The sequence below is a fragment of the Pseudophryne corroboree genome, chromosome 4 (assembly GCF_028390025.1).
Source record: "Pseudophryne corroboree isolate aPseCor3 chromosome 4, aPseCor3.hap2, whole genome shotgun sequence".
Lineage (NCBI taxonomy): Eukaryota > Metazoa > Chordata > Amphibia > Anura > Myobatrachidae > Pseudophryne > Pseudophryne corroboree.
Genome location: NC_086447.1, coordinates 30,729,264 through 30,747,772, shown reverse-complemented (window position 1 = coordinate 30,747,772; position 18,509 = coordinate 30,729,264). Strand labels below are relative to the sequence as shown.

General features: G+C 37.5%; 26 non-coding genes across 26 annotated transcripts; all 26 read left to right on the top strand.

Annotated features, from left to right (window-relative positions):
* Positions 1–154: 154 nt before the first annotated feature.
* On the top strand, positions 155–226 carry TRNAG-UCC (transfer RNA glycine (anticodon UCC)). Its single transcript has one exon. It is a non-coding gene; the product is annotated as a tRNA-Gly (tRNA).
* Positions 227–654: 428 nt separating this feature from the next.
* On the top strand, positions 655–726 carry TRNAG-UCC (transfer RNA glycine (anticodon UCC)). Its single transcript has one exon. It is a non-coding gene; the product is annotated as a tRNA-Gly (tRNA).
* A 928-nt stretch (positions 727–1,654) lies between these two features.
* TRNAG-UCC (transfer RNA glycine (anticodon UCC)) lies at positions 1,655–1,726 on the top strand. Its single transcript has one exon. It is a non-coding gene; the product is annotated as a tRNA-Gly (tRNA).
* A 428-nt stretch (positions 1,727–2,154) lies between these two features.
* TRNAG-UCC (transfer RNA glycine (anticodon UCC)) lies at positions 2,155–2,226 on the top strand. The gene has a single exon. It is a non-coding gene; the product is annotated as a tRNA-Gly (tRNA).
* A 428-nt stretch (positions 2,227–2,654) lies between these two features.
* On the top strand, positions 2,655–2,726 carry TRNAG-UCC (transfer RNA glycine (anticodon UCC)). Its single transcript has one exon. It is a non-coding gene; the product is annotated as a tRNA-Gly (tRNA).
* Positions 2,727–3,154: 428 nt separating this feature from the next.
* Positions 3,155–3,226, top strand: TRNAG-UCC (transfer RNA glycine (anticodon UCC)). The gene has a single exon. It is a non-coding gene; the product is annotated as a tRNA-Gly (tRNA).
* A 428-nt stretch (positions 3,227–3,654) lies between these two features.
* TRNAG-UCC (transfer RNA glycine (anticodon UCC)) lies at positions 3,655–3,726 on the top strand. The gene has a single exon. It is a non-coding gene; the product is annotated as a tRNA-Gly (tRNA).
* A 428-nt stretch (positions 3,727–4,154) lies between these two features.
* Positions 4,155–4,226, top strand: TRNAG-UCC (transfer RNA glycine (anticodon UCC)). Its single transcript has one exon. It is a non-coding gene; the product is annotated as a tRNA-Gly (tRNA).
* Positions 4,227–5,654: 1,428 nt separating this feature from the next.
* On the top strand, positions 5,655–5,726 carry TRNAG-UCC (transfer RNA glycine (anticodon UCC)). Its single transcript has one exon. It is a non-coding gene; the product is annotated as a tRNA-Gly (tRNA).
* Positions 5,727–7,654: 1,928 nt separating this feature from the next.
* Positions 7,655–7,726, top strand: TRNAG-UCC (transfer RNA glycine (anticodon UCC)). The gene has a single exon. It is a non-coding gene; the product is annotated as a tRNA-Gly (tRNA).
* A 428-nt stretch (positions 7,727–8,154) lies between these two features.
* On the top strand, positions 8,155–8,226 carry TRNAE-UUC (transfer RNA glutamic acid (anticodon UUC)). The gene has a single exon. It is a non-coding gene; the product is annotated as a tRNA-Glu (tRNA).
* Positions 8,227–8,654: 428 nt separating this feature from the next.
* On the top strand, positions 8,655–8,726 carry TRNAG-UCC (transfer RNA glycine (anticodon UCC)). Its single transcript has one exon. It is a non-coding gene; the product is annotated as a tRNA-Gly (tRNA).
* Positions 8,727–9,154: 428 nt separating this feature from the next.
* On the top strand, positions 9,155–9,226 carry TRNAG-UCC (transfer RNA glycine (anticodon UCC)). The gene has a single exon. It is a non-coding gene; the product is annotated as a tRNA-Gly (tRNA).
* Positions 9,227–10,143: 917 nt separating this feature from the next.
* TRNAG-UCC (transfer RNA glycine (anticodon UCC)) lies at positions 10,144–10,215 on the top strand. The gene has a single exon. It is a non-coding gene; the product is annotated as a tRNA-Gly (tRNA).
* Positions 10,216–10,643: 428 nt separating this feature from the next.
* On the top strand, positions 10,644–10,715 carry TRNAG-UCC (transfer RNA glycine (anticodon UCC)). The gene has a single exon. It is a non-coding gene; the product is annotated as a tRNA-Gly (tRNA).
* Positions 10,716–12,143: 1,428 nt separating this feature from the next.
* On the top strand, positions 12,144–12,215 carry TRNAG-UCC (transfer RNA glycine (anticodon UCC)). Its single transcript has one exon. It is a non-coding gene; the product is annotated as a tRNA-Gly (tRNA).
* Positions 12,216–12,643: 428 nt separating this feature from the next.
* Positions 12,644–12,715, top strand: TRNAG-UCC (transfer RNA glycine (anticodon UCC)). The gene has a single exon. It is a non-coding gene; the product is annotated as a tRNA-Gly (tRNA).
* Positions 12,716–13,143: 428 nt separating this feature from the next.
* Positions 13,144–13,215, top strand: TRNAG-UCC (transfer RNA glycine (anticodon UCC)). Its single transcript has one exon. It is a non-coding gene; the product is annotated as a tRNA-Gly (tRNA).
* A 927-nt stretch (positions 13,216–14,142) lies between these two features.
* TRNAG-UCC (transfer RNA glycine (anticodon UCC)) lies at positions 14,143–14,214 on the top strand. Its single transcript has one exon. It is a non-coding gene; the product is annotated as a tRNA-Gly (tRNA).
* A 428-nt stretch (positions 14,215–14,642) lies between these two features.
* Positions 14,643–14,714, top strand: TRNAG-UCC (transfer RNA glycine (anticodon UCC)). The gene has a single exon. It is a non-coding gene; the product is annotated as a tRNA-Gly (tRNA).
* Positions 14,715–15,142: 428 nt separating this feature from the next.
* On the top strand, positions 15,143–15,214 carry TRNAG-UCC (transfer RNA glycine (anticodon UCC)). The gene has a single exon. It is a non-coding gene; the product is annotated as a tRNA-Gly (tRNA).
* A 427-nt stretch (positions 15,215–15,641) lies between these two features.
* TRNAG-UCC (transfer RNA glycine (anticodon UCC)) lies at positions 15,642–15,713 on the top strand. Its single transcript has one exon. It is a non-coding gene; the product is annotated as a tRNA-Gly (tRNA).
* A 428-nt stretch (positions 15,714–16,141) lies between these two features.
* Positions 16,142–16,213, top strand: TRNAG-UCC (transfer RNA glycine (anticodon UCC)). Its single transcript has one exon. It is a non-coding gene; the product is annotated as a tRNA-Gly (tRNA).
* A 428-nt stretch (positions 16,214–16,641) lies between these two features.
* TRNAG-UCC (transfer RNA glycine (anticodon UCC)) lies at positions 16,642–16,713 on the top strand. Its single transcript has one exon. It is a non-coding gene; the product is annotated as a tRNA-Gly (tRNA).
* A 928-nt stretch (positions 16,714–17,641) lies between these two features.
* On the top strand, positions 17,642–17,713 carry TRNAG-UCC (transfer RNA glycine (anticodon UCC)). The gene has a single exon. It is a non-coding gene; the product is annotated as a tRNA-Gly (tRNA).
* Positions 17,714–18,141: 428 nt separating this feature from the next.
* Positions 18,142–18,213, top strand: TRNAG-UCC (transfer RNA glycine (anticodon UCC)). Its single transcript has one exon. It is a non-coding gene; the product is annotated as a tRNA-Gly (tRNA).
* Positions 18,214–18,509: the final 296 nt, after the last annotated feature.

The window sequence follows — 18,509 nt, the reverse complement described above, 5'->3', positions numbered from 1 at the left end:
ATGAGCCTAAATCTTGAATTGTGAATGTCATGCAATTTGCCAATTTTGTTTGAATATCTACCACCAATGGTGCTACAGCGCAGGCTATAAAAATCTTTCAAACAGTTGTTGTGATTTCCATATTGGCCACTATATGCATTCGAAAAGAGCTCAAGCATTGGTGGTATAGTGGTGAGCATAGCTGCCTTCCAAGCAGTTGACCCGGGTTCGATTCCCGGCCAATGCATCCTTTTCCTTATGTGCTGTTTTCGCACTTATAGTTGTTGCTTAAGATATGCTCAGATGACAAGGTCCATAGAAAATGTTAAAATCTTTGTAGAAATCATGATTCCTTCTTAGCGGATGACTTTTTATTCCACCACTGCCTGATTAAAGATTTGTAAATACATTTTACAAAGTTCACTGAGGTGCCATATGCAAGTAAATCGAAGGTCTTTTCTTTTCTCAGTTTTGATACCACTGTATGTCAGTTCAATGGTGCATAAAAACCTTAAGTATGGATGAGCCTAAATCTTGAATTGTGAATGTCATGCAATTTGCCAATTTTGTTTGAATATCTTCCACCAATGGTGCTACAGCGCAGGCTATAAATATCTTTCAAACAGTTGTTGTGATTTCCATATTGGCCACTATATGCATTCGAAAAGAGCTCAAGCATTGGTGGTATAGTGGTGCGTATAGCTGCCTTCCAAGCAGTTGACCCGGGTTCGATTCCCGGCCAATGCATCCTTTTCCTTATGTGCTGTTTTCGCACTTATAGTTGTTGCTTAAGATATGCTCAGATGACAAGGTCCATAGAAAATGTTAAAATCTTTGTAGAAATCATGATTCCTTCTTAGCAGATGACTTTTGATTCCACCACTGCCTGATTAAAGATTTGTAAATACATTTTACAAAGTTCACTGAGGTGCCATATGCAAGTAAATCGAAGGTCTTTTCTTTTCTCAGTTTTGATACCACTGTATATCAGTTCAATGGTGCATAAAAACCTTAAGTATGGATGAGCCTAAATCTTGAATTGTGAATGTCATGCAATTTGCCAATTTTGTTTGAATATCTTCCACCAATGGTGCTACAGCGCAGGCTATAAATATCTTTCAAACAGTTGTTGTGATTTCCATATTGGCCACTATATGCATTCGAAAAGAGCTCAATCATTGGTGGTATAGTGGTGAGCATAGCTGCCTTCCAAGCAGTTGACCCGGGTTCGATTCGCGGCTAATGCATCCTTTTCCTTATGTGCTGTTTTCGCACTTATAGTTGTTGCTTAAGATATGCTCAGATGACAAGGTCCATAGAAAATGTTAAAATCTTTGTAGAAATCATGATTCCTTCTTAGCAGATGACTTTTGATTCCACCACTGCCTGATTAAAGATTTGTAAATACATTTTACAAAGTTCACTGAGGTGCCATATGCAAGTAAATCGAAGGTCTTTTCTTTTCTCAGTTTTGATACCACTGTATGTAAGTTCATTGGTGCATAAAAACCTTAAGTATGGATGAGCCTAAATCTTGAATTGTGAATGTCATGCTAATTGCCAATTTTGTTTGAATATCTTCCACCAATGGTGCTACAGCGCAGGCTATAAATATCTTTCAAACAGTTGTTGTGATTTCCATATTGGCCACTATATGCATTGAAAAAGCGCTCAAGCATTGGTGGTATAGTGGTGAGCATAGCTGCCTTCCAAGCAGTTGACCCGGGTTCGATTCCCGGCCAATGCATCCTTTTCCTTATGTGCTGTTTTCGCACTTATAGTTGTTGCGTAAGATATGCTCAGATGACAAGGTCCATAGAAAATGTTAAAATCTTTGTAGAAATCATGATTCCTTCTTAGCAGATTACTTTTGATTCCACCACTGCCTGATTAAAGATTTGTAAATACATTTTACAAAGTTCACTGAGGTGCCATATGCAAGTAAATCAAAGGTCTTTTCTTTTCTCAGTTTTGATACCACTATATATCAGTTCAATGGTGCATAAAAACCTTAAGTATGGATAAGCCTAAATCTTGAATTGTTAATGTCATGCAATTTTCCAATTTTGTTTGAATATCTTCCACCAATGGTGCTACAGCGCAGGCTATAAATATCTTTCAAACAGTTGTTGTGATTTCCATATTGGCCATTATATGCTTTCGAAAAGAGCTCAAGCATTGGTGGTATAGTGGTGAGCATAGCTGCCTTCCAAGCAGTTGACCCGGGTTCGATTCCCGGCCAATGCATCCTTTTCCTTATGTGCTGTTTTCGCACTTATAGTTGTTGCTTAAGATATGCTCAGATGACAAGGTCCATAGAAAATGTTAAAATCTTTGTAGAAATCATGATTCCTTCTTAGCAGATGACTTTTGATTCCACCACTGCCTGATTAAAGATTTGTAAATACATTTTACAAAGTTCACTGAGGTGCCATATGCAAGTAAATCGAAGGTCTTTTCTTTTCTCAGTTTTGATACCACTGTATGTAAGTTCATTGGTGCATAAAAACCTTAAGTATGGATGAGCCTAAATCTTGAATTGTGAATGTCATGCAATTTGCCAATTTTGTTTGAATATCTTCCACCAATGGTGCTACAGCGCAGGCTATAAATATCTTTCAAACAGTTGTTGTGATTTCCATATTGGCCACTATATGCATTCGAAAAGAGCTCAAGCATTGGTGGTATAGTGGTGAGCATAGCTGCCTTCCAAGCAGTTGACCCGGGTTCGATTCCCGGCCAATGCATCCTTTTCCTTATGTGCTGTTTTCGCACTTATAGTTGTTGCTTAAGATATGCTCAGATGACAAGGTCCATAGAAAATGTTAAAATCTTTGTAGAAATCATGATTCCTTCTTAGCAGATGACTTTTGATTCCACCACTGCCTGATTAAAGATTTGTAAATACATTTTACAAAGTTCACTGAGGTGCCATATGCAAGTAAATCGAAGGTCTTTTCTTTTCTCAGTTTTGATACCACTGTATATCAGTTCAATGGTGCATAAAAACCTTAAGTATGGATGAGCCTAAATCTTGAATTGTGAATGTCATGCAATTTGCCAATTTTGTTTGAATATCTACCACCAATGGTGCTACAGCGCAGGCTATAAAAATCTTTCAAACAGTTGTTGTGATTTCCATATTGGCCACTATATGCATTCGAAAAGAGCTCAAGCATTGGTGGTATAGTGGTGAGCATAGCTGCCTTCCAAGCAGTTGACCCGGGTTCGATTCCCGGCCAATGCATCCTTTTCCTTATGTGCTGTTTTCGCACTTATAGTTGTTGCTTAAGATATGCTCAGATGACAAGGTCCATAGAAAATGTTAAAATCTTTGTAGAAATCATGATTCCTTCTTAGCGGATGACTTTTTATTCCACCACTGCCTGATTAAAGATTTGTAAATACATTTTACAAAGTTCACTGAGGTGCCATATGCAAGTAAATCGAAGGTCTTTTCTTTTCTCAGTTTTGATACCACTGTATGTCAGTTCAATGGTGCATAAAAACCTTAAGTATGGATGAGCCTAAATCTTGAATTGTGAATGTCATGCAATTTGCCAATTTTGTTTGAATATCTTCCACCAATGGTGCTACAGCGCAGGCTATAAATATCTTTCAAACAGTTGTTGTGATTTCCATATTGGCCACTATATGCATTCGAAAAGAGCTCAAGCATTGGTGGTATAGTGGTGAGTATAGCTGCCTTCCAAGCAGTTGACCCGGGTTCGATTCCCGGCCAATGCATCCTTTTCCTTATGTGCTGTTTTCGCACTTATAGTTGTTGCTTAAGATATGCTCAGATGACAAGGTCCATAGAAAATGTTAAAATCTTTGTAGAAATCATGATTCCTTCTTAGCGGATGACTTTTTATTCCACCACTGCCTGATTAAAGATTTGTAAATACATTTTACAAAGTTCACTGAGGTGCCATATGCAAGTAAATCGAAGGTCTTTTCTTTTCTCAGTTTTGATACCACTGTATGTCAGTTCAATGGTGCATAAAAACCTTAAGTATGGATGAGCCTAAATCTTGAATTGTGAATGTCATGCAATTTGCCAATTTTGTTTGAATATCTTCCACCAATGGTGCTACAGCGCAGGCTATAAATATCTTTCAAACAGTTGTTGTGATTTCCATATTGGCCACTATATGCATTCGAAAAGAGTTCAAACATTGGTGGTATAGTGGTGAGCATAGCTGCCTTCCAAGCAGTTGACCCGGGTTCGATTCCCGGCCAATGCATCCTTTTCCTTATGTGCTGTTTTCGCACTTATAGTTGTTGCTTAAGATATGCTCAGATGACAAGGTCCATAGAAAATGTTAAAATCTTTGTAGAAATCATGATTCCTTCTTAGCAGATGACTTTTGATTCCACCACTGCCTGATTAAAGATTTGTAAATACATTTTACAAAGTTCACTGAGGTGCCATATGCAAGTAAATCGAAGGTCTTTTCTTTTCTCAGTTTTGATACCACTGTATATCAGTTCAATGGTGCATAAAAACCTTAAGTATGGATGAGCCTAAATCTTGAATTGTGAATGTCATGCAATTTGCCAATTTTGTTTGAATATCTTCCACCAATGGTGCTACAGCGCAGGCTATAAATATCTTTCAAACAGTTGTTGTGATTTCCATATTGGCCACTATATGCATTCGAAAAGAGCTCAATCATTGGTGGTATAGTGGTGAGCATAGCTGCCTTCCAAGCAGTTGACCCGGGTTCGATTCGCGGCTAATGCATCCTTTTCCTTATGTGCTGTTTTCGCACTTATAGTTGTTGCTTAAGATATGCTCAGATGACAAGGTCCATAGAAAATGTTAAAATCTTTGTAGAAATCATGAATCCTTCTTAGCAGATGACTTTTGATTCCACCACTGCCTGATTAAAGATTTGTAAATACATTTTACAAAGTTCACTGAGGTGCCATATGCAAGTAAATCGAAGGTCTTTTCTTTTCTCAGTTTTGATACCACTGTATGTAAGTTCATTGGTGCATAAAAACCTTAAGTATGGATGAGCCTAAATCTTGAATTGTGAATGTCATGCTAATTGCCAATTTTGTTTGAATATCTTCCACCAATGGTGCTACAGCGCAGGCTATAAATATCTTTCAAACAGTTGTTGTGATTTCCATATTGGCCATTATATGCATTCGAAAAGAGCTCAAGCATTGGTGGTATAGTGGTGAGCATAGCTGCCTTCCAAGCAGTTGACCCGGGTTCGATTCGCGGCTAATGCATCCTTTTCCTTATGTGCTGTTTTCGCACTTATAGTTGTTGCTTAAGATATGCTCAGATGACAAGGTCCATAGAAAATGTTAAAATCTTTGTAGAAATCATGATTCCTTCTTAGCGGATGACTTTTTATTCCACCACTGCCTGATTAAAGATTTGTAAATACATTTTACAAAGTTCACTGAGGTGCCATATGCAAGTAAATCGAAGGTCTTTTCTTTTCTCAGTTTTGATACCACTGTATGTCAGTTCAATGGTGCATAAAAACCTTAAGTATGGATGAGCCTAAATCTTGAATTGTGAATGTCATGCAATTTGCCAATTTTGTTTGAATATCTTCCACCAATGGTGCTACAGCGCAGGCTATAAATATCTTTCAAACAGTTGTTGTGATTTCCATATTGGCCACTATATGCATTCGAAAAGAGCTCAAGCATTGGTGGTATAGTGGTGAGTATAGCTGCCTTCCAAGCAGTTGACCCGGGTTCGATTCCCGGCCAATGCATCCTTTTCCTTATGTGCTGTTTTCGCACTTATAGTTGTTGCTTAAGATATGCTCAGATGACAAGGTCCATAGAAAATGTTAAAATCTTTGTAGAAATCATGATTCCTTCTTAGCAGATGACTTTTGATTCCACCACTGCCTGATTAAAGATTTGTAAATACATTTTACAAAGTTCACTGAGGTGCCATATGCAAGTAAATCGAAGGTCTTTTCTTTTCTCAGTTTTGATACCACTGTATATCAGTTCAATGGTGCATAAAAACCTTAAGTATGGATGAGCCTAAATCTTGAATTGTGAATGTCATGCAATTTGCCAATTTTGTTTGAATATCTTCCACCAATGGTGCTACAGCGCAGGCTATAAATATCTTTCAAACAGTTGTTGTGATTTCCATATTGGCCACTATATGCATTCGAAAAGAGTTCAAGCATGGGTGGTATAGTGGTGAGCATAGCTGCCTTCCAAGCAGTTGACCCGGGTTCAAATCCTGGCCAATGCATCCTTTTCCTTATGTGCTGTTTTCGCACTTATAGTTGTTGCTTAAGATATGCTCAGATGACAAGGTCCATAGAAAATGTTAAAATCTTTGTAGAAATCATGATTCCTTCTTAGCAGATGACTTTTGATTCCACCACTGCCTGATTAAAGATTTGTAAATACATTTTACAAAGTTCACTGAGGTGCCATATGCAAGTAAATCGAAGGTCTTTTCTTTTCTCAGTTTTGATACCACTGTATATCAGTTCAATGGTGCATAAAAACCTTAAGTATGGATGAGCCTAAATCTTGAATTGTGAATGTCATGCAATTTGCCAATTTTGTTTGAATATCTTCCACCAATGGTGCTACAGCGCAGGCTATAAATATCTTTCAAACAGTTGTTGTGATTTCCATATTGGCCACTATATGCATTCGAAAAGAGTTCAAGCATGGGTGGTATAGTGGTGAGCATAGCTGCCTTCCAAGCAGTTGACCCGGGTTTGATTCCTGGCCAATGCATCCTTTTCCTTATGTGCTGTTTTCGCACTTATAGTTGTTGCTTAAGATATGCTCAGATGACAAGGTCCATAGAAAATGTTAAAATCTTTGTAGAAATCATGATTCCTTCTTAGCAGATGACTTTTGATTCCACCACTGCCTGATTAAAGATTTGTAAATACATTTTACAAAGTTCACTGAGGTGCCATATGCAAGTAAATCGAAGGTCTTTTCTTTTCTCAGTTTTGATACCACTGTATATCAGTTCAATGGTGCATAAAAACCTTAAGTATGGATGAGCCTAAATCTTGAATTGTGAATGTCATGCAATTTGCCAATTTTGTTTGAATATCTTCCACCAATGGTGCTACAGCGCAGGCTATAAATATCTTTCAAACAGTTGTTGTGATTTCCATATTGGCCACTATATGCATTCGAAAAGAGCTTAATCATTGGTGGTATAGTGGTGAGCATAGCTGCCTTCCAAGCAGTTGACCCTGGTTCGATTCGCGGCTAATGCATCCTTTTCCTTATGTGCTGTTTTCGCACTTATAGTTGTTGCTTAAGATATGGTCAGATGACAAGGTCCATAGAAAATGTTAAAATCTTTGTAGAAATCATGATTCCTTCTTAGCAGATGACTTTTGATTCCACCACTGCCTGATTAAAGATTTGTAAATACATTTTACAAAGTTCACTGAGGTGCCATATGCAAGTAAATCGAAGGTCTTTTCTTTTCTCAGTTTTGATACCACTGTATGTAAGTTCATTGGTGCATAAAAACCTTAAGTATGGATGAGCCTAAATCTTGAATTGTGAATGTCATGCTAATTGCCAATTTTGTTTGAATATCTTCCACCAATGGTGCTACAGCGCAGGCTATAAATATCTTTCAAACAGTTGTTGTGATTTCCATATTGGCCACTATATGCATTGAAAAAGCGCTCAAGCATTGGTGGTATAGTGGTGAGCATAGCTGCCTTCCAAGCAGTTGACCCGGGTTCGATTCCCGGCCAATGCATCCTTTTCCTTATGTGCTGTTTTCGCACTTATAGTTGTTGCGTAAGATATGCTCAGATGACAAGGTCCATAGAAAATGTTAAAATCTTTGTAGAAATCATGATTCCTTCTTAGCAGATTACTTTTGATTCCACCACTGCCTGATTAAAGATTTGTAAATACATTTTACAAAGTTCACTGAGGTGCCATATGCAAGTAAATCAAAGGTCTTTTCTTTTCTCAGTTTTGATACCACTGTATATCAGTTCAATGGTGCATAAAAACCTTAAGTATGGATGAGCCTAAATCTTGAATTGTTAATGTCATGCAATTTTCCAATTTTGTTTGAATATCTTCCACCAATGGTGCTACAGCGCAGGCTATAAATATCTTTCAAACAGTTGTTGTGATTTCCATATTGGCCATTATATGCATTCGAAAAGAGCTCAAGCATTGGTGGTATAGTGGTGAGCATAGCTGCTTTTCAAGCAGTTGACCCGGGTTCGATTCCTGGCCAATGCATCCTTTTCCTTATGTGCTGTTTTCGCACTTATAGTTGTTGCTTAAGATATGCTCAGATGACAAGGTCCATAGAAAATGTTAAAATCTTTGTAGAAATCATGATTCCTTCTTAGCAGATGACTTTTGATTCCACCACTGCATGATTAAAGATTTGTAAACACATTTTACAAAGTTCACTGAGGTGCCATATGCAAGTACATCAAAGGTCTTTTCTTTTCTCAGTTTTGATACCACTGTATATCAGTTCAATGGTGCATAAAAACCTTAAGTATGGATGAGCCTAAATCTTGAATTGTGAATGTCATGCAATTTGCCAATTTTGTTTGAATATCTACCACCAATGGTGCTACAGCGCAGGCTATAAAAATCTTTCAAACAGTTGTTGTGATTTCCATATTGGCCACTATATGCATTTGAAAAGTGCTCAAGCATTGGTGGTATAGTGGTGAGCATAGCTGCCTTCCAAGCAGTTGACCCGGGGTCGATTCCCGGCCAATGCATCCTTTTCCTTATGTGCTGTTTTCGCACTTATAGTTGTTGCTTAAGATATGCTCAGATGACAAGGTCCATAGAAAATGTTAAAATCTTTGTAGAAATCATGATTCCTTCTTAGCAGATGACTTTTGATTCCACCACTGCCTGATTAAAGATTTGTAAATACATTTTACAAAGTTCACTGAGGTGCCATATGCAAGTAAATCGAAGGTCTTTTCTTTTCTCAGTTTTGATACCACTGTATGTAAGTTCATTGGTGCATAAAAACCTTAAGTATGGATGAGCCTAAATCTTGAATTGTGAATGTCATGCAATTTGCCAATTTTGTTTGAATATCTTCCACCAATGGTGCTACAGCGCAGGCTATAAATATCTTTCAAACAGTTGTTGTGATTTCCATATTGGCCACTATATGCATTCGAAAAAAGCTCAAGCATTGGTGGTATAGTGGTGAGTATAGCTGACTTCCAAGCAGTTGACCCGGGTTCAATTCCCGGCCAATGCATCCTTTTCCTTATGTGCTGTTTTCGCACTTATAGTTGTTGCTTAAGATATGCTCAGATGACAAGGTCCATAGAAAATGTTAAAATCTTTGTAGAAATCATGATTCCTTCTTAGCAGATGACTTTTGATTCCACCACTGCCTGATTAAAGATTTGTAAATACATTTTACAAAGTTCACTGAGGTGCCATATGCAAGTAAATCAAAGGTCTTTTCTTTTCTCAGTTTTGATACCACTGTATATCAGTTCAATGGTGCATAAAAACCTTAAGTATGGATGAGCCTAAATCTTGAATTGTGAATGTCATGCAATTTGCCAATTTTGTTTGAATATTTTCCACCAATGGTGCTACAGCACAGGCTACAAATATCTTTCAAACAGTTGTTGTGATTTCCATATTGGCCACTATATGCATCGAAAAAGCGCTCAAGCATTGGTGGTATAGTGGTAAGCATAGCTGCCTTCCAAACAATTGACTCGGGTTCGATTCCCGGCCAATGCATCCTTTTCCTTATGTGCTGTTTTCGCACTTATAGTTGTTGCTCAGATGACAAGGTCCATAGAAAATGTTAAAATCTTTGTAGAAATCATGATTCCTTCTTAGCAGATTACTTTTGATTCCACCACTGCCTGATTAAAGATTTGTAAATACATTTTACAAAGTTCACTGAGGTGCCATATGCAAGTAAATTGAAGGTCTTTTCTTTTCTCAGTTTTGATACCACTGTATGTAAGTTCATTGGTGCATAAAAACCTTAAGTATGGATGAGCCTAAATCTTGAATTGTGAATGTCATGCAATTTGCCAATTTTGTTTGAATATCTTCCACCAATGGTGCTACAGAGCAGGCTATAAATATCTTTCAAACAGTTGTTGTGATTTCCATATTGGCCACTATATGCATTCTAAAAGAGCTCAAGCATTGGTGGTATAGTGGTGAGCATAGCTGCCTTCCAAGTAGTTAACCCGGGTTCGATTCCCGGCCAATGCATCCTTTTCCTTATGTGCTGTTTTCGCACTTATAGTTGTTGCTTAAGATATGCTCAGATGACAAGGTCCATAGAAAATGTTAAAATCTTTGTAGAAATCATGATTCCTTCTTAGCAGATGACTTTTGATTCCACCACTGCCTGATTAAAGATTTGTAAATACATTTTACAAAGTTCACTGAGGTGCCATATGCAAGTAAATCGAAGGTCTTTTCTTTTCTCAGTTTTGATACCACTGTATATCAGTTCAATGGTGCATAAAAACCTTAACTATGGATGAGCCTAAATCTTGAATTGTGAATGTCATGCAATTTGCCAATTTTGTTTGAATATCTACCACCAATGGTGCTACAGCGCAGGCTATAAAAATCTTTCAAACAGTTGTTGTGATTTCCATATTGGCCACTATATGCATTCAAAAAGAGCTCAAGCATTGGTGGTATAGCGGTGAGCATAGCTGCCTTCCAAGCAGTTGACCCGGGTTCGATTCCCGGCCAATGCATCCTTTTCCTTATGTGCTGTTTTCGCACTTATAGTTGTTGCTTAAGATATGCTCAGATGACAAGGTCCATAGAAAATGTTAAAATCTTTGTAGAAATCATGATTCCTTCTTAGCAGATGACTTTTGATTCCACCACTGCCTGATTAAAGATTTGTAAATACATTTTACAAAGTTCACTGAGGTGCCATATGCAAGTAAATCGAAGGTCTTTTCTTTTCTCAGTTTTGATACCACTGTATATCAGTTCAATGGTGCATAAAAACCTTAAATATGGATGAGCCTAAATCTTGAATTGTGAATGTCATGCAATTTGCCAATTTTGTTTGAATATCTTCCACCAATGGTGCTACAGCGCAGGCTATAAATATCTTTCAAACAGTTGTTGTGATTTCCATATTGACCACTATATGCATTGTAAAAGCACGCAAGCATTGGTGGTATAGTGGTGAGCATAGCTGCCTTCCAAGCAGTTGACCTTGGTTCGATTCCCGGCCGATTCATCCTTTTCCTTATGTTCTGTTTTCGCACTTATAGTTGTTGCTTAAGATATGCTCAGATGACAAGGTCCATAGAAAATGTTAAAATCTTTGTAGAAATCATGATTCCTTCTTAGCAGATGACTTTTGATTCCACCACTGCCTGATTAAAGATTTGTAAATACATTTTACAAAGTTCACTGAGGTGCCATATGCAAGTAAATCAAAGGTCTTTTCTTTTCTCAGTTTTGATACCACTGTATATCAGTTCAATGGTGCATAAAAACCTTAAGTATGGATGAGCCTAAATCTTGAATTGTGAATGTCATGCAATTTTCCAATTTTGTTTGAATATCTTCCACCAATGGTGCTACAGCGCAGGCTATAAATATCTTTCAAACAGTTGTTGTGATTTCCATATTGCCCACTATATGCATTCGAAAAGAGCTCAATCATTGGTGGTATAGTGGTGAGCATAGCTGCCTTCCAAGCAGTTGACCCGGGTTCGATTCGCAGCCAATGCATCCTTTTCCTTATGTGCTGTTTTCGCACTTATAGTTGTTGCTTAAGATATACTCAGATGACAAGGTCCATAGAAAATGTTAAAATCTTTGTAGAAATCATGATTCCTTCTTAGCAGATGACTTTTGATTCCACCACTGCATGATTAAAGATTTGTAAACACATTTTACAAAGTTCACTGAGGTGCCATATGCAAGTACATCAAAGGTCTTTTCTTTTCTCAGTTTTGATACCACTGTATATCAGTTCAATGGTGCATAAAAACCTTAAGTATGGATGAGCCTAAATCTTGAATTGTGAATGTCATGCAATTTTCCAATTTTGTTTGAATATCTTCCACCAATGGTGCTACAGCGCAGGCTATAAATATCTTTCAAACAGTTGTTGTGATTTCCATATTGGCCACTATATGCATTTGAAAAGTGCTCAAGCATTGGTGGTATAGTGGTGAGCATAACTGCCTTCCAAGCAGTTGACCCGGGGTCGATTCCCGGCCAATGCATCCTTTTCCTTATGTGCTGTTTTCGCACTTATAGTTGTTGCTTAAGATATGCTCAGATGACAAGGTCCATAGAAAATGTTAAAATCTTTGTAGAAATCATGATTCCTTCTTAGCAGATGACTTTTGATTCCACCACTGCCTGATTAAAGATTTGTAAATACATTTTACAAAGTTCACTGAGGTGCCATATGCAAGTAAATCGAAGGTCTTTTCTTTTCTCAGTTTTGATACCACTGTATGTAAGTTCATTGGTGCATAAAAACCTTAAGTATGGATGAGCCTAAATCTTGAATTGTGAATGTCATGCAATTTTCCAATTTTGTTTGAATATCTTCCACCAATGGTGCTACAGCGCAGGCTATAAATATCTTTCAAACAGTTGTTGTGATTTCCATATTGGCCACTATATGCATTCGAAAAGAGCTCAAGCATTGGTGGTATAGTGGTGAGCATAGCTGCCTTCCAAGCAGTTGACCCGGGTTCGATTCCCGGCTAATGCATCCTTTTCCTTATGTGCTGTTTTCGCACTTATAGTTGTTGCTTAAGATATGCTCAGATGACAAGGTCCATAGAAAATGTTAAAATCTTTGTAGAAATCATGATTCCTTCTTAGCAGATGACTTTTGATTCCACCACTGCCTGATTAAAGATTTGTAAATACATTTTACACAGTTCACTGAGGTGCCATATGCAAGTAAAACGAAGGTCTTTTCTATTCTCAGTTTTTATACCACTGTATATCAGTTCAAAGGTGCATAAAAACCTTAAGTATGTATGAGCCTAAATCTTGAATTGTGAATGTCATGCAATTTGCCAATTTTGTTTGAATATCTTCCACCAATGGTGCTACAGCGCAGGCTATAAATATCTTTCAAACAGTTGTTGTGATTTCCATATTGGCCACTATATGCATTGAAAAAGCGCTCAAGCATTGGTGGTATAGTGGTGAGCATAGCTGCCTTCCAAACAGTTGACCCGGGTTCGATTCCCGGCCAATGCATCCTTTTCCTTATGTGCTGTTTTCGCACTTATAGTTGTTGCTTAAGATATGCTCAGATGACAAGGTCCATAGAAAATGTTAAAATCTTTGTAGAAATCATGATTCCTTCTTAGCAGATTACTTTTGATTCCACCACTGCCTGATTAAAGATTTGTAAATACATTTTACAAGTTCACTGAGGTGCCATATGCAAGTAAATCAAAGGTCTTTTCTTTTCTCAGTTTTGATACCACTGTATATCAGTTCAATGGTGCATAAAAACCTTAAGTATGGATGAGCCTAAATCTTGAATTGTGAATGTCATGCAATTTTCCAATTTTGTTTGAATATCTTCCACCAATGGTGCTACAGCGCAGGCTATAAATATCTTTCAAACAGTTGTTGTGATTTCCATATTGGCCACTATATGCATTTGAAAAGAGCTCAAGCATTGGTGGTATAGTGGTGAGCATAGCTGCCTTCCAAGCAGTTGACCCGGGTTTGATACCCGGACAATGCATCCTTTTCCTTATGTGCTGTTTTCGCACTTATAGTTGTTGCTTAAGATATGCTCAGATGACAAGGTCCATAGAAAATGTTAAAATCTTTGTAGAAATCATGATTCCTTCTTAGCAGATGACTTTTGATTCCACCACTGCCTGATTAAAGATTTGTAAATACATTTTACAAAGTTCACTGAGGTGCCATATGCAAGTAAATCAAAGGTCTTTTCTTTTCTCAGTTTTGATACCACTGTATATCAGTTCAATGGTGCATAAAAACCTTAAGTATGGATGAGCCTAAATCTTGAATTGTAAATGTCATGCAATTTTCCAATTTTGTTTGAATATCTTCCACCAATGGTGCTACAGCGCAGGCTATAAATATCTTTCAAACAGTTGTTGTGATTTCCATATTGGCCACTATATGCATTTGAAAAGAGCTCAAGCATTGGTGGTATAGTGGTGAGCATAGCTGCCTTCCAAGCAGTTGACCCGGGTTTGATTCCCGGCCAATGCATCCTTTTCCTTATGTGCTGTTTTCGCACTTATAGTTGTTGCTTAAGATATGCTCAGATGACAAGGTCCATAGAAAATGTTAAAATCTTTGTAGAAATCATGATTCCTTCTTAGCAGATGACTTTTGATTCCACCACTGCATGATTAAAGATTTGTAAACACATTTTACAAAGTTCACTGAGGTGCCATATGCAAGTACATCAAAGGTCTTTTCTTTTCTCAGTTTTGATACCACTGTATATCAGTTCAATGGTGCATAAAAACCTTAAGTATGGATGAGCCTAAATCTTGAATTGTGAATGTCATGCAATTTGCCAATTTTGTTTGAATATCTACAACCAATGGTGCTACAGCGCAGGCTATAAAAATCTTTCAAACAGTTGTTGTGATTTCCATATTGGCCACTATATGCATTTGAAAATTGCTCAAGCATTGGTGGTATAGTGGTGAGCATAGCTGCCTTCCAAGCAGTTGACCCGGGGTCGATTCCCGGCCAATGCATCCTTTTCCTTAAGTGCTTTTTTCGCACTTATAGTTGTTGCTTAAGATATGCTCAGATGACAAGGTCCATAGAAAATGTTAAAATCTTTGTAGAAATCATGATTCCTTCTTAGCAGATGACTTTTGATTCCACCACTGCCTGATTAAAGATTTGTAAATACATTTTACAAAGTTCACTGAGGTGCCATATGCAAGTAAAACGAAGGTCTTTTCTATTCTCAGTTTTTATACCACTGTATATCAGTTCAATGGTGCATAAAAACCTTAAGTATGTATGAGCCTAAATCTTGAATTGTGAATGTCATGCAATTTGCCAATTTTGTTTGAATATCTTCCACCAATGGTGCTACAGCGCAGGCTATAAATATCTTTCAAACAGTTGTTGTGATTTCCATATTGGCCACTATATGCATTGAAAAAGCGCTCAAGCATTGGTGGTATAGTGGTGAGCATAGCTGCCTTCCAAGCAGTTGACCCGGGTTCGATTCCCGGCCGATGCATCCTTTTCCTTATGTGCTGTTTTCGCACTTATAGTTGTTGCTTAAGATATGCTCAGATGACAAGGTCCATAGAAAATGTTAAAATCTTTGTAGAAATCATGATTCCTTCTTAGCAGATGAATTTTGATTCCACCACTGCATGATTAAAGATTTGTAAACACATTTTACAAAGTTCACTGAGGTGCCATATGCAAGTACATCAAAGGTCTTTTCTTTTCTCAGTTTTGATACCACTGTATATCAGTCAATGGTGCATAAAAACCTTAAGTATGGATGAGCCTAAATCTTGAATTGTGAATGTCATGCAATTTGCCAATTTTGTTTGAATATCTACCACCAATGGTGCTACAGCGCAGGCTATAAAAATCTTTCAAACAGTTGTTGTGATTTCCATATTGGCCACTATATGCATTTGAAAAGTGCTCAAGCATTGGTGGTATAGTGGTGAGCATAGCTGCCTTCCAAGCAGTTGACCCGGGGTCGATTCCCGGCCAATGCATCCTTTTCCTTATGTACTGTTTTCGCACTTATAGTTGTTGCTTAAGATATGCTCAGATGACAAGGTCCATAGAAAATGTTAAAATCTTTGTAGAAATCATGATTCCTTCTTAGCAGATGACTTTTGATTCCACCACTGCCTGATTAAAGATTTGTAAATACATTTTACAAAGTTCACTGAGGTGCCATATGCAAGTAAATCGAAGGTCTTTTCTTTTCTCAGTTTTGATACCACTGTATGTAAGTTCATTGGTGCATAAAAACCTTAAGTATGGATGAGCCTAAATCTTGAATTGTGAATGTCATGCAATTTGCCAATTTTGTTTGAATATCTTCCACCAATGGTGCTACAGCGCAGGCTATAAATATCTTTCAAACAGTTGTTGTGATTTCCATATTGGCCACTATATGCATTCGAAAAGCACTCAAGTATTGGTGGTATAGTGGTGAGCATAGCTGCCTTCCAAGCAGTTGACCCGGGTTCGATTCCCGGCCAATGCATCCTTTTCCTTATGTGCTGTTTTCGCACTTATGGTTGTTGCTTAAGATATGCTCAGATGACAAGGTCCATAGAAAATGTTAAAATCTTTGTAGAAATCATGATTCCTTCTTAGCAGATGACTTTTGATTCCACCACTGCCTGATTAAAGATTTGTAAATACATTTTACACAGTTCACTGAGGTGCCATATGCAAGTAAAACGAAGGTCTTTTCTATTCTCAGTTTTTATACCACTGTATATCAGTTCAATGGTGCATAAAAACCTTAACTATGGATGAGCCTAAATCTTGAATTGTGAATGTCATGCAATTTGCCAATTTTGTTTGAATATCTACCACCAATGGTGCTACAGCGCAGGCTATAAAAATCTTTCAAACAGTTGTTGTGATTTCCATATTGGCCACTATATGCATTCGAAAAGAGCTCAAGCATTGGTGGTATAGCGGTGAGCATAGCTGCCTTCCAAGCAGTTGACCCGGGTTCGATTCCCGGCCAATGCATCCTTTTCCTTATGTGCTGTTTTCGCACTTATAGTTGTTGCTTAAGATATGCTCAGATGACAAGGTCCATAGAAAATGTTAAAATCTTTGTAGAAATCATGATTCCTTCTTAGCAGATGACTTTTGATTCCACCACTGCCTGATTAAAGATTTGTAAATACATTTTACAAAGTTCACTGAGGTGCCATATGCAAGTAAATCGAAGGTCTTTTCTTTTCTCAGTTTTGATACCACTGTATATCAGTTCAATGGTGCATAAAAACCTTAAATATGGATGAGCCTAAATCTTGAATTGTGAATGTCATGCAATTTGCCAATTTTGTTTGAATATCTTCCACCAATGGTGCTACAGCGCAGGCTATAAATATCTTTCAAACAGTTGTTGTGATTTCCATATTGACCACTATATGCATTGTAAAAGCACTCAAGCATTGGTGGTATAGTGGTGAGCATAGCTGCCTTCCAAGCAGTTGACCTTGGTTCGATTCCCGGCCAATTCATCCTTTTCCTTATGTTCTGTTTTCGCACTTATAGTTGTTGCTTAAGATATGCTCAGATGACAAGGTCCATAGAAAATGTTAAAATCTTTGTAGAAATCATGATTCCTTCTTAGCAGATGACTTTTGATTCCACCACTGCCTGATTAAATATTTGTAAATACATTTTACAAAGTTCACTGAGGTGCCATATGCAAGTACATCAAAGGTCTTTTCTTTTCTCAGTTTTGATACCACTGTATATCAGTTCAATGGTGCATAAAAACCTTAAGTATGGATGAGCCTAAATCTTGAATTGTGAATGTCATGCAATTTTCCAATTTTGTTTGAATATCTTCCACCAATGGTGCTACAGCGCAGGCTATAAATATCTTTCAAACAGTTGTTGTGATTTCCATATTGGCCACTATATGCATTTGAAAAGTGCTCAAGCATTGGTGGTATAGTGGTGAGCATAGCTGCCTTCCAAGCAGTTGACCCGGGTTTGATTCCCGGCCAATGCATCCTTTTCCTTATGTGCTGTTTTCGCACTTATAGTTGTTGCTTAAGATATGCTCAGATGACAAGGTCCATAGAAAATGTTAAAATCTTTGTAGAAATCATGATTCCTTCTTAGCAGATGACTTTTGATTCCACCACTGCATGATTAAAGATTTGTAAACACATTTTACAAAGTTCACTGAGGTGCCATATGCAAGTACATCAAAGGTCTTTTCTTTTCTCAGTTTTGATACCACTGTATATCAGTTCAATGGTGCATAAAAACCTTAAGTATGGATGAGCCTAAATCTTGAATTGTGAATGTCATGCAATTTGCCAATTTTGTTTGAATATCTACAACCAATGGTGCTACAGCGCAGGCTATAAAAATCTTTCAAACAGTTGTTGTGATTTCCATATTGGCCACTATATGCATTTGAAAATTGCTCAAGCATTGGTGGTATAGTGGTGAGCATAGCTGCCTTCCAAGCAGTTGACCCGGGGTCGATTCCCGGCCAATGCATCCTTTTCCTTATGTGCTTTTTTCGCACTTATAGTTGTTGCTTAAGATATGCTCAGATGACAAGGTCCATAGAAAATGTTAAAATCTTTGTAGAAATCATGATTCCTTCTTAGCAGATGACTTTTGATTCCACCACTGCCTGATTAAAGATTTGTAAATACATTTTACAAAGTTCACTGAGGTGCCATATGCAAGTAAAACGAAGGTCTTTTCTATTCTCAGTTTTTATACCACTGTATATCAGTTCAATGGTGCATAAAAACCTTAAGTATGTATGAGCCTAAATCTTGAATTGT